This window comes from Punica granatum, chromosome 3 (assembly GCF_007655135.1).
Source record: "Punica granatum isolate Tunisia-2019 chromosome 3, ASM765513v2, whole genome shotgun sequence".
NCBI lineage: Eukaryota > Viridiplantae > Streptophyta > Magnoliopsida > Myrtales > Lythraceae > Punica > Punica granatum.
In genome coordinates this window covers 34,315,237-34,326,003 of record NC_045129.1, presented here as the reverse complement: position 1 = coordinate 34,326,003, position 10,767 = coordinate 34,315,237, and the positions used below count along the sequence as shown (strand labels likewise).

Here is a 10,767-nt window from a genome sequence, read left to right as displayed (position 1 = left end):
TCAAGAAAAATAGGTTTTGACGACCTTGTCTCGAGGAAAACGGTCTCCGGAACAAAACTCACAGCCTTTAGCTGTGAAAAGAAAAATTTTTGGCCGAATTATATCGTTTAGGGCCTCAAACGGGTATTTTTATGTGATTTGGGCGTTTTTACAATTTTAGAAAAGTTTATTTCTTTTTGTGCAATTTAGTTTTTTTAAACCCTATTTAAGCTTTGTAAGCCCTAGGGTTAAAGTGAGTTGTTTTTTATTATCAATAAAAATTGGAGCTTTCGTGCTCTTTGCCCAATTATTGGATTCGATCCGAGTTTGATGTTAATTACCTAGGTATTTGAAGAATCAATAGGGAGTTGAAGGTCGTAGTTTCGGTATTCGTGCGCGAATCAACGAGTCTGTGACAGGTTACTCACGTGTACGCTGCGTCACCTACGGAGGTCCCCGAACTCATCCTCAACCGGTACAAGTTGCTTTAAGTACAACCAACACGTCAAGGACTTATGTTGATATAGCAATTCCAGCTTCCCCCACACTTTTGGTGCCGAGTCCTGATCGCATACCTCCCGTAGAATCTTATTCAACAGGCTCAATTGGATGGCGCTTAGAGCCTTCGACATCACCGTCTTCCTCTCCTCCGGTGATAGGGTCGCAGACAGCTTCTCTCCTTCTAGTGCTCCCTCAAGACCGTATTGCACTAACAAAGCCTTCATTTTGATATTCCATAGCCAAAATCACTTAATTCGTCAAACTTCTAAACCTCGAACTTTGCTCCCAACACTGTCACTCGCTTCGAGACCATAGCTCTAATACCATTTTTTTGTGAAAGATGCTGAATTCAAGGAATTTAGACCGAGATGAGAGAAGAAATAATATTAGGATATACGCGGTAAAACCCTCAAGGTAAGAGAAACATCTATGGACTGAGTAGGGAGATTTAAATAGATCAATAAACCGGAGATTACACTCTCGAGATCACACTCGTGTTTCCTAACCCCCGTTATAAGACCAAACCCGAGAATAATCCTCTCAATTCTCACCACATATATCCCGGCATTATTTCTTCTTTCTTCTATGTCTAAATTCCTCAAATTCAGCATCTTCCACAATAGATACCTATCCTCTCTCATTTTGAAAATCATTCAAAAAACTTTCTTGTCTTCAAACAGTTTCCTCTCTCCTATCTCTCATAGTTATTTCAAAATCATTTTCTTCCCCATAATTCTTTTAAGAGCAGTCGAGAGATTCTCAAGTTCTCCAAATTTTCTATTTGAGTGCACATTACAAGATCCCGAATAGTTCATTGTGTCATAGAAATAGAACGTCGTCACGCTATTATGCCAAGGTAGTGGTGGAAACCTACTCTAAAGTCAGCACTTTCCATAGCATCTTTCGAACTGGTTATGCATACAAAACTCTAAAATATACAGGGAAAGTAACTCTATACATGATACATAGGAGGCCACGTCAAAACTTAATTTCATTTATATATCATGTATCATGGGAGCTATGGAAGTAACAATAACCTTCAAGTTCGATGGACTAAATGACAATTATCAGTTCACATAGGAGGCCACGGCAGATTTTCAGTTGGTCATTTTAACGATTGACAATCTTGATAGCCGGAATTGAAGTGTAGAGACAACTTTAGTGGCAAAAGTTTTTTAGGACCAAAGTTGTGGTCAATTCACCACAATGGTGATGGTGTAATGTTTTCGGAAATTCTCTACTAACATCTCACAGACTCTAGATTTAGAGTGAGAGCATTGAGAGCATTAAAAATAGTAGGTAGACTCTTCTTGGATTTGGTTTATAAATGAGCCTAGATTGGGTGACATTCCCGACTGTTGTAATCTCCCCTTTATTCGTCTCTAGCAATTTTTTCCTACTCTGCCTGTAAATATTGATCTCGATTTTTAAATTTATCACATAAACTCGGTATTTGTTGTGCTACTTTCTTTACTATCTAATATCGTGTTTGTATCTATCCACGGCAAGCAAGCTAGATGTAGTTTAATTGTGAGAGATAGAAAAGACAAACATACCAACATAATAAGGGGAAAAATAAACCATGTATTCTGATTAAAACGAGTTACTAATACTTATAGATAGATGAACGAACAATTATAAGCAAGAGGTTCGGATCAGTGGAGAAATCTGGATAACTGCAAGATGTTCGGAGTCGATTTTCATCAGAATTTATCATGACTGCTAAGTGATTTGCATTATATACTAGATATTAATTAACAACAAGAGTTCAAGAAAAAAGCTTCCCGACTTGAACGGACTAATTCAAAGGTACCATACTTTTCTCTAAATCCTTTCAATTAGAGACTTCGTATTTAATACATAACATGTATACATGTATATATATAATTTCCTGAAAGCTCTTTCTTGACAAATCACTATAGGGAAATTGCTATTTGTATAATTTCTACTATGGCTACCTTCAGCCAGTATATTTCCGGGGCCTGAGGCGAACGGGAAGCCCATTCACGGGGATGAGCAACGGGTCATATGACAATTTCTCGCCGGGGACTAGCAGGTCCCAATCGTATTGATTGACGAGATTATGCAGGAAGACAAGAATTTCAAGGCGGGCGTACTCTTTTCCTAGACACATTCTTGGTCCCCCTCCAAAGGGCACGTGGGAGAAGGGACGAGGCCCCGTTCCCTCAAATCTCGATTCGTCAAAGTCCATCTCGTTTGGATAGCAGCTTCGGTCTTTGTGTGTATACGCTGCACTCCAGCATAGCTATTGGACATACGAAAAATTCCAAAATGAACAAAATAATCAAATAGTAATATTGTTTTAGGAAAATGGGTTAGCTGCGGATTATTTAAAATATCTTCTTTTTTTTTCTTTTTTTATAAATTCAATCAAGAACGCTGGCTTTTGTTTATACCTTCCAACCTTTGGGAATGGTATAACCTTCGAAAGCGATATCGGTCAGTGCCTCTCGGAAGGTACCGGTGACCGGAGGGCTGATCCTTAGTACTTCTGACACAACATGCCATGAGTATTTCATTCTCCTCACATCCTCCCATTTTAACAACTCTCCTGGTGCTTTTGATGCTGCGATCTCCTTTTGCTCTGGTGAAAAATTAGTTCCAAATAATTAGCGCTTTGATCTTTCTATTTCTGATAAAGAACTGAAGAAATGATTTCGTTATTGAGCATGTGATCGAGTCCCTGTTGTAATGAAGATTACAAGACATGAATGAAACTAGAAGCTGAGCTGAGCTGAGCTGAGCCAACCCACCCTGAAGAACTTTCTCATGGACTCCGGGCTGCCGCTCAGATACTTAATGAGCAAAGAAATGGTAGAGCTCGATGTATCGTGCCCTGCAAAGAGGAGGGTCAGCATCTCACTTATAATGTCCGCCTCTGTGATAAACTTCCCGCTCTCATCCGCATTCACGAGCAAGTATGACAGGATATCCTGGGTGGGATATGTCACCTTCCTCGCCAGCTCTGCCCTCCTCTGCCTCAGGACCACCCGGAGTTCCCTCTTTATAATGTTAACTGCTCTCATCCCGCGATGGAACTGGGTCCCAGGGATGTTGAGAGGGAACCCTGCCAGCCCCTTGATGAATATGTTGAATTGAAAAAGGAGTCTAGAGATGAGCTCGGGTTCAACGATGCTCATGAATAGCCGGCAAGGGACTTCAAAAGGATAGCGTTTGATGGATGTGCAGACCTGCACCTCCTCTTTACCTTCATTTATGAATGGAAGAAAGCATCCGCTAATACAACACAGGCACATAGAAGCTAAAACTTCATAAACAACTGATCTATTATATAACCTGTCGAAATGAATGTTTGAAAAGGTTCTCTAAGCTGTTGCTCAACAGCTTGTTATTCGTGAATTAATGTCAGTAGTACTAATTTACAGTTCTTGAAAAAATCATCGATATATATTGGTTGCATCATTCGTGTATCAAATTTTCTGCAACAATGGATATGGTAAGGTCAACCACTAGGTTTATGGAGATAAAAATCAGCTAGTGTTCTATTCTGAAAATAATAATTGGAAATCTAACAGATTTTACGGAACACGAGTACATTTTATTGAAAAAACCGGTTTAATGCGGTTCAGTTCCCAATTAGGCGTTACCTTCCCAATGAGTCTTGAGATAGCCACGAGTAATTTCATCCATTATGGGAACACACTTCATCAGAGACTCGGTGTTGAAGAAGCTGGCCGTCAGGAGCTTCTTCCGGACCCTGGCCTCATCGCCGCACATGAAAATGAACGATCCCTCCAGCATCCACCTGAGTGGGGCAGGAAACCAGTGGGCCACTTTCTTACCCTCATTGGAGAACAGGAACTTGTTCCCAGCAGGTCCGCAAAGGAATGCCATTGGCTCACCGAACAGGGAGGTTCTGAATACTGTCGAACCATACCTCTCAACTCGATCCTTGACAAACTTATCGGCACATCCTTCTGACTTAGCTCGAATGAATTCCACCGTCTCACCTAGGAACGGCCATCCGAAAGTCCCTGGCGGTAGGTTTCGGCAGGCCATTTTGGTGCGGAGTTTGAGTCCGAGGAGAAGTAAGGAAGGAAAGAGGAGAGTCACAGCTGATGCAGGGATCGATAGCTCCATAGCAAGGGATAGTTCGTACCATGGTTTCTTTTTCTTTTTTTTTTGGTGAACTACAGGGCCGAAGCGCAGTCATACCTTGTTATTTTCGTTATGGATATATGGAAGAGTAGGAAGAAGAAACTGATAATTTATACTAGTTTCCCTCCTAATAAAATTATTTTTTTCATTTTTTTAATGAATAATTATTTTTGTAAACATTGAGACATGCTTAAACAAAGGTTGCAATGTTGTCACAAAACCCCTAAAGCCTTCTTTCTCTACAATATAAAATGGTTGCTTATCAATAATAACCATCCGAGCTAACATGTACCTACAATAATCTTCATCATATTTCCAAGTGGTGATTGATTTGACACTTACTCCATTTACTCCAGATTGAGAAAATAATGATATCAACTTTTGTTTTTTGTCAAGATTTTGGGATATTTTGAACAAGTTTTCAAATGCTTCCACATTGATAAAGTACCTCAATCAGTATAATAAGCAAGAGGCGAATTGCAGTAATTACAAATGGAAATATCATTTCCATTTTTCTCATCTTTGCCCTTATAAAAATGATCCCAAGCCTTGACTTCTTAGCGCCTACTTTGGTCAATGATACCCCACATGCAAACTCATTATCAACATTGGTCTTGTTTAGCGAATTTTCCATCTGTAATAAACATTTAAACAAATAATCAAATCAATCATCAATTAATATTTTAAAACCAACGCATAAAAGACAAGTCAAAGTGTAATATCTTCTATAATTTGACTTTAACAATACTGACTAAGATTGAACTATGACAGACAGGGAGGAAACCCAGTGGCCTATGGGAGCAGCAGTTTTATGTCTCTACACTTGCGAGGATGGTCTTAAGAGTTTTAAGTCTGATGTTGTAACTCGTAAGTGTCTATGCTCCGTTTGGTTTCGCAGTTAAAATTACAAAAATTTTAAATTAACTTTAACTCAACACACTACATAACAAAAATACATATTTTTCAAGTCAAAAACTTTAACTTTAACTCAATACAATCATTTATCATTTTCCACAATCAAAATCAAAGTTACTTTAATTCTGAAACCAAACGCGCCATTACAGTTTGAGTATTGTGTTTTGTCTGTGGAATAAAAGTCAAATATTACTTTTCCCATCATTTTCCAATTTATCATGAAAGTAGGCAACGACAATCCTATCACACACAATTAAGCACTAAGTTTTCCGGAATCTCAAGAAAATGGGTGAAACAGGAGGGCTGAAATATTCCATTTTTCCGGGTTTGCGAAAGCCTGACTAACAAAAAGACAATGAAAACGAATCGAACCTCCGGTCTCGTGGCAGGGGAGACAGCAGCGGCTAGTGAAGAGGCAGCAGCTGCTAGTGAGGAGGCGGCAAGACACGAGTCGCGAGTCTGTCGTAGAGCTTCAAGGCCGGCCAATGTCAATGAGGTGAGGAAGAGAAAGAAGGAGAGAGACCGACGGACAATGCTTGCTTGGACCTCTCTTGGTCAGCAAAATAGTTATCGCCTGGGCCTGCTTGAGCAATTGCATTAGGTTGGAGCTCAAATCATAAGTTCGAGGAAGGGGGAAGAGACAGAGAGAACAATAGGTTAAGGTTTCATATTTTTTTAAAAATTAGTAACTATATTTTTTAAATATAGGAATATCTTAATATAATTCTATATTATATAAAATGGGAAAAATTATTATCCGAATCCGGATATCGGTTCCGGTTCTGGGCACCCTATATGCAAGACTCGGAATCAGAACTGATTTTCACCGGTTCCTTATTTTAATATGCGGATCCTACCATATTTTGAATACGACTTACCCCTACCCAACCCTAATGGGTATATTTCGACCGATTTCAAGTATACCTGGTGTGCGCACCCGAATTTCGTCTCGTCGGGGCAAGCATGCGCGCGCCTATACAACGCAGCTTGGGAGTGTCCACCTTCCCGGGGACGCGCGACAGACGCACGTGAGAAGAAGTCGCCACTTGCCATTTTACGACCCGAAGGTCGAGGGCCGGCAAGTTACCCAGGTCTAGGGGTACGGTGTACACCTAATTGCTAAGGCATGTGGTCTGCGAAACCCGAAGTTCCGAATTCGGGGGTTCTGTTACATGCGAGCCTATATCTCGCACGCCCTATCAGTATTCTAGCTTGTCTAGGCTTGCCAATTTAATTTTATTACCGCTTAATTAAGTTTCGCTCATCTTACGCGTTCTGACACCGTAAATTCGAAGAAAACACTCCGATCGTCCGCTCTCCGACCGGGATTCTTACATGAATAAATGTACAACATAAACCCTTACATTGTTCTCTCAAATAAATAAAATACAATTTACGACAACGGAATCCCGGTCAGTTCATATTCGGTTAGTATTCCACTCGTTCTTACCGTGTGGTTTGAGTGACCGAAACCGAAATTAAAGCAACGTGGGCTCAGAGAGCCGGGGGTCGGGTCCAACCGAACCAACGGATGGCGAAAGAATCATGTGACTCTCTCGATAGTCGTGGGATCGGTCGAGCTCCCGGGTCATGTCTGGCCGCGACTTACTTACTCGATCCGAGTCGTCTTCCACATAGACACTACTAGGAGCGAAGCAGTAAGTCGAAACAGGACCCGATTCCGCACTCGGGTTGCGCGCGCTAGGTGTGTGGGGGCGTTGGACCCCGTGGTTGACAAAAGAGGGTGTTGGACCCCGTGTATATCGTATCCTAGAAATTCGGGCTCGACCCGCAATAAATAAACAAGAAAACAGACAAAAACAGCAAAAGCAGACAAAGTAAATGAAATCCCATGAACGTGTGAACGCAAGAGAGTTGTGTCTTTTAATGTCATGTTTACGTGGTTAGCCGATTCGTGCAGGATTTCGATCAAAACATATCCCATTATTCACATGTGCACATGAATAAGCAAAATTAGTCACGACGGAATTTAATTTTATCAATTTTTAAGTCCGAATAATTAATTAAACCAATTTTTGTGTATTTAATTGATTTAATTCCCTTAAAGCCGAGTGAACATGAGATCGATTCGTGTGTACTCGTTCTCGCTTCAAACAACCGGTTTTAATGTCGAGTAATTAAAATATTCCAATTTGTGCTTTTGTTGGTTTAATTAAAATAACAATTATTTTATTATTATTTTTTTGTCGTTCTTTTCTTTATTTTTTATTTTTTTATTCAAATTTTCGACACGACAATCACAAAATTTATCATTGCAATCATCAAATTTATTCACGAATTAAGACCTACGCATGTCACTAAGTCGAAATAATATACCTAATTTCGGTTTAAACCAAAAAAACGGGCGTTCAGACCGGATCGGGCAATCTGAACAGTGCGGATCGGCCACAAGGGGCGTTGGGCCGGGAGTTGGGCCGGGCGTGCGGAGGTCTGGTCCGCGCGCGTGGATTAGGCAGAACGCGTAGGAGTTGGGCCGCGGAAGGACGCGCTGAGCCGGGAGCACGGGCGAGCCGGGCCAGGCGCTGGAGCTGAGCCGAATCTGCAGGCGAAACGGGTCACGCGTTCCAGGCCGAACCCGAGGCGAGGCGGAACGGGTCGGATCATCTCGGCTGGACTAGACAGAGCGGGCTGGGCCGAATCTGCTGGGTTGGACCTGCACAAACCAAAAAGATAGGCCGAGCCAGTGAGAAGGAGGACGCCGAAGAAGATGAAGATGGGTGGAGAAAAGGGTTCCGACGGCCGAGAACGGCGGTTCCCGCCGCTAGGTGCCGCGACGACGGCACAGGAGGGCGCAGGAGGCGGTGGCGAGCACCACCTAGACTATGCCGTGCTCGGGAGAGGCGTCACGAGGCTCGGATCGGTTGGGATCGAGAGAAATTTCGTTTTTTTTGGCGAGGTTTTTCGAGTTTCCAACGAGGGATTTCCGAGTTCAATCATCGGAAATCGAGGGAATTGAGAGGGGGAAATAGAGGGGTTTTGCTCCGAGGAGTGTCGCGAGTCCGTTCCCGGGGAGAAATCGGAGCGAGATCGAGAGATTTTCGAGCGTATCCCCCGATCCGAGAGTCGGGAGCCGAGAGAGAGGGTCCGAGAGTCGGGGGTAGCGAGTTCGAGAGGGATTAGGACCGTGAGGGAGAGATAGCGGTCGAGGGAACATGCCGGGGAAGCGAACAGTGGCGTGTCGGGCGAGCGTGTCAGCGGTGGCAGGCAGTCGCGGTGGGTGGGCAACCGCGGCGTGTCAGAGGTGGTAGAGGGACATCAGTGAAAGAAGAGGAGAAGAAGAGGGGGAGAAGAGAAGAGAAGGAAAGAGCGGCGGGGGCGGAAAGGAAGAGGAAGAAAAGAAGAGGGGGCTAAGTGGAAAGAAATAAAGAGGATGGGCGAAAATTAAAGGGTCAGAAATTCTGACGCAATCTGAGCGGTCAGACGCGATCTGATCGGTCTGATGCGATGTGACCGTTCTGACGCGATCTGATCGGTTTGACTCTTGGAGAGAGTTTTTTTTTTTAGTGACAAATGACGATTTTGCCCTCCTTTTACCAGGGTAGACCAAAATGGGGTGCTGACACCTGGTATTCATGCAAACCCCTAGAGAGAGACAGACGGTGAGAAGTGCACCGAGAAAGGAGGGTGATGATCGATTTTCTTAGTGAATGAGATTGATGTCTTTTTGATTTCACAGTAAGTGATCGTGGGCCCTACTGGTATATGCGAAATATAAAATATTTTTCTAAAAAATATTATTTTGAAAATCGATATTGATTTGTGATTTATTGTTTGCTAAAACTATGTATTGTGTGTGGATACTATTGATCTTGTGAATATGATTTGATAATGAAAATTGTGGAACTTTGTTTATGTATTGGTATATTTGGCTATGATTTGGGCTCTGTCAATGGAGATATAAGTTGGATTACGCGATTAAGATTTTTGGACCTTCTCACGGGTTAAGGTTGGCATAGCCATTTGTTTTCTTGTGTGCAAATTTTGGATTTCCACAATTAAAATACATGTATGATTATGAAATGAGTTATTTTATCTGCATGATCCAACTAGTATTGGTCATATCATTTACTAGGTTCCCCCTGAACTTACGTCCAATTCCCCCTTCAGATGTTATTACAGGTTTAAGAGTTATCAGAGTGCGCAGCGAGAGCAAAAAAATGGACTTTTATGTATTTTATTGGTTAATTGTATTTATGAATCATTTTTACCTTTTTTCTTTTTTTGGGTGAGTTGTTTTTGCGTCTTATCTTTATCTTTATTAAATATATTAAAACTGTCGTTTTCATAGGGTTAACCCACACAAGGACACGTGTCCTCGAATTTTTTATTCTAACCCTCTCTTTTTCTTCTTTTATAAGTTTACCCATAACTTTTGACTATTTTTCGTTATAGCCTCTTCCTTTGATTTCTTCTTACGTCCTCCAAAAAATTCAAAAATTAACTGTCTCAACTATCTATCTTTATATCTTTAAATAAAGTAAATATATTATGACGAGAGCAAGTTTTTCCTTTTTTTTACATTTTTTAAAATTTCCTCTTTATTTTTGTTAATTTCTCCTTTTCTTTAGTATTTTAAATCCGACCCGAATAAAGCAACCAGCTAATCCAATCAACCCATTAAATTTAGGTCAAATACAATCGTTATGGTCAACTAATTTGGTCATTATGGTTAGACCAGTGTTTTTGGAAAAATATTTTTTCCCAATTTTCTTCTTGAAAAGTTAGAAGAAATTACTTATAAAAATATGCTAGACAAACAAATTAGGATATTGGCAATGTTTTTTTCCCAAATAATTAGTTGTTTCAGATATTTGCATTTATATAATAAGATAAACTAATATAATAAATGATAATTATTTTATAAGGAGTGACTCATGAACACTCCAAATTCATTTTCTTAATATATTATAATTATTTAAAAATAAGCGGGTATAAGAAATAATAATTTCTTGATATTACATATATTTAACAAATCATTTAAGACAATTTTTGACCCATGGCGAAGCACGGACATGTTGCCTAATTTACTTTAAACTTTTGTTCATTCGTATTGGAGATCTTGACATATTAGGGAAGATCTTAGAAATTTTATTTTTTCCAAATTGCTATTATTTTGTCTCACGATTGTCTCCTCTTCTTTCGTCTTGTATAAGCATTCCTTTTGTATAATAGAGTGTGTATATATGTATAATGTAAACGTACAGTACAACT

The 10,767-nt window shown here is 40.6% G+C and overlaps 1 pseudogene; it reads right to left on the bottom strand.

Moving 5' to 3' along the window:
• Nucleotides 1-2,241: 2,241 nt before the first annotated feature.
• LOC116200864 lies at nucleotides 2,242-4,670 on the bottom strand (annotated as a pseudogene).
• Between the last annotated feature and the right edge of the window lie 6,097 nt (nucleotides 4,671-10,767).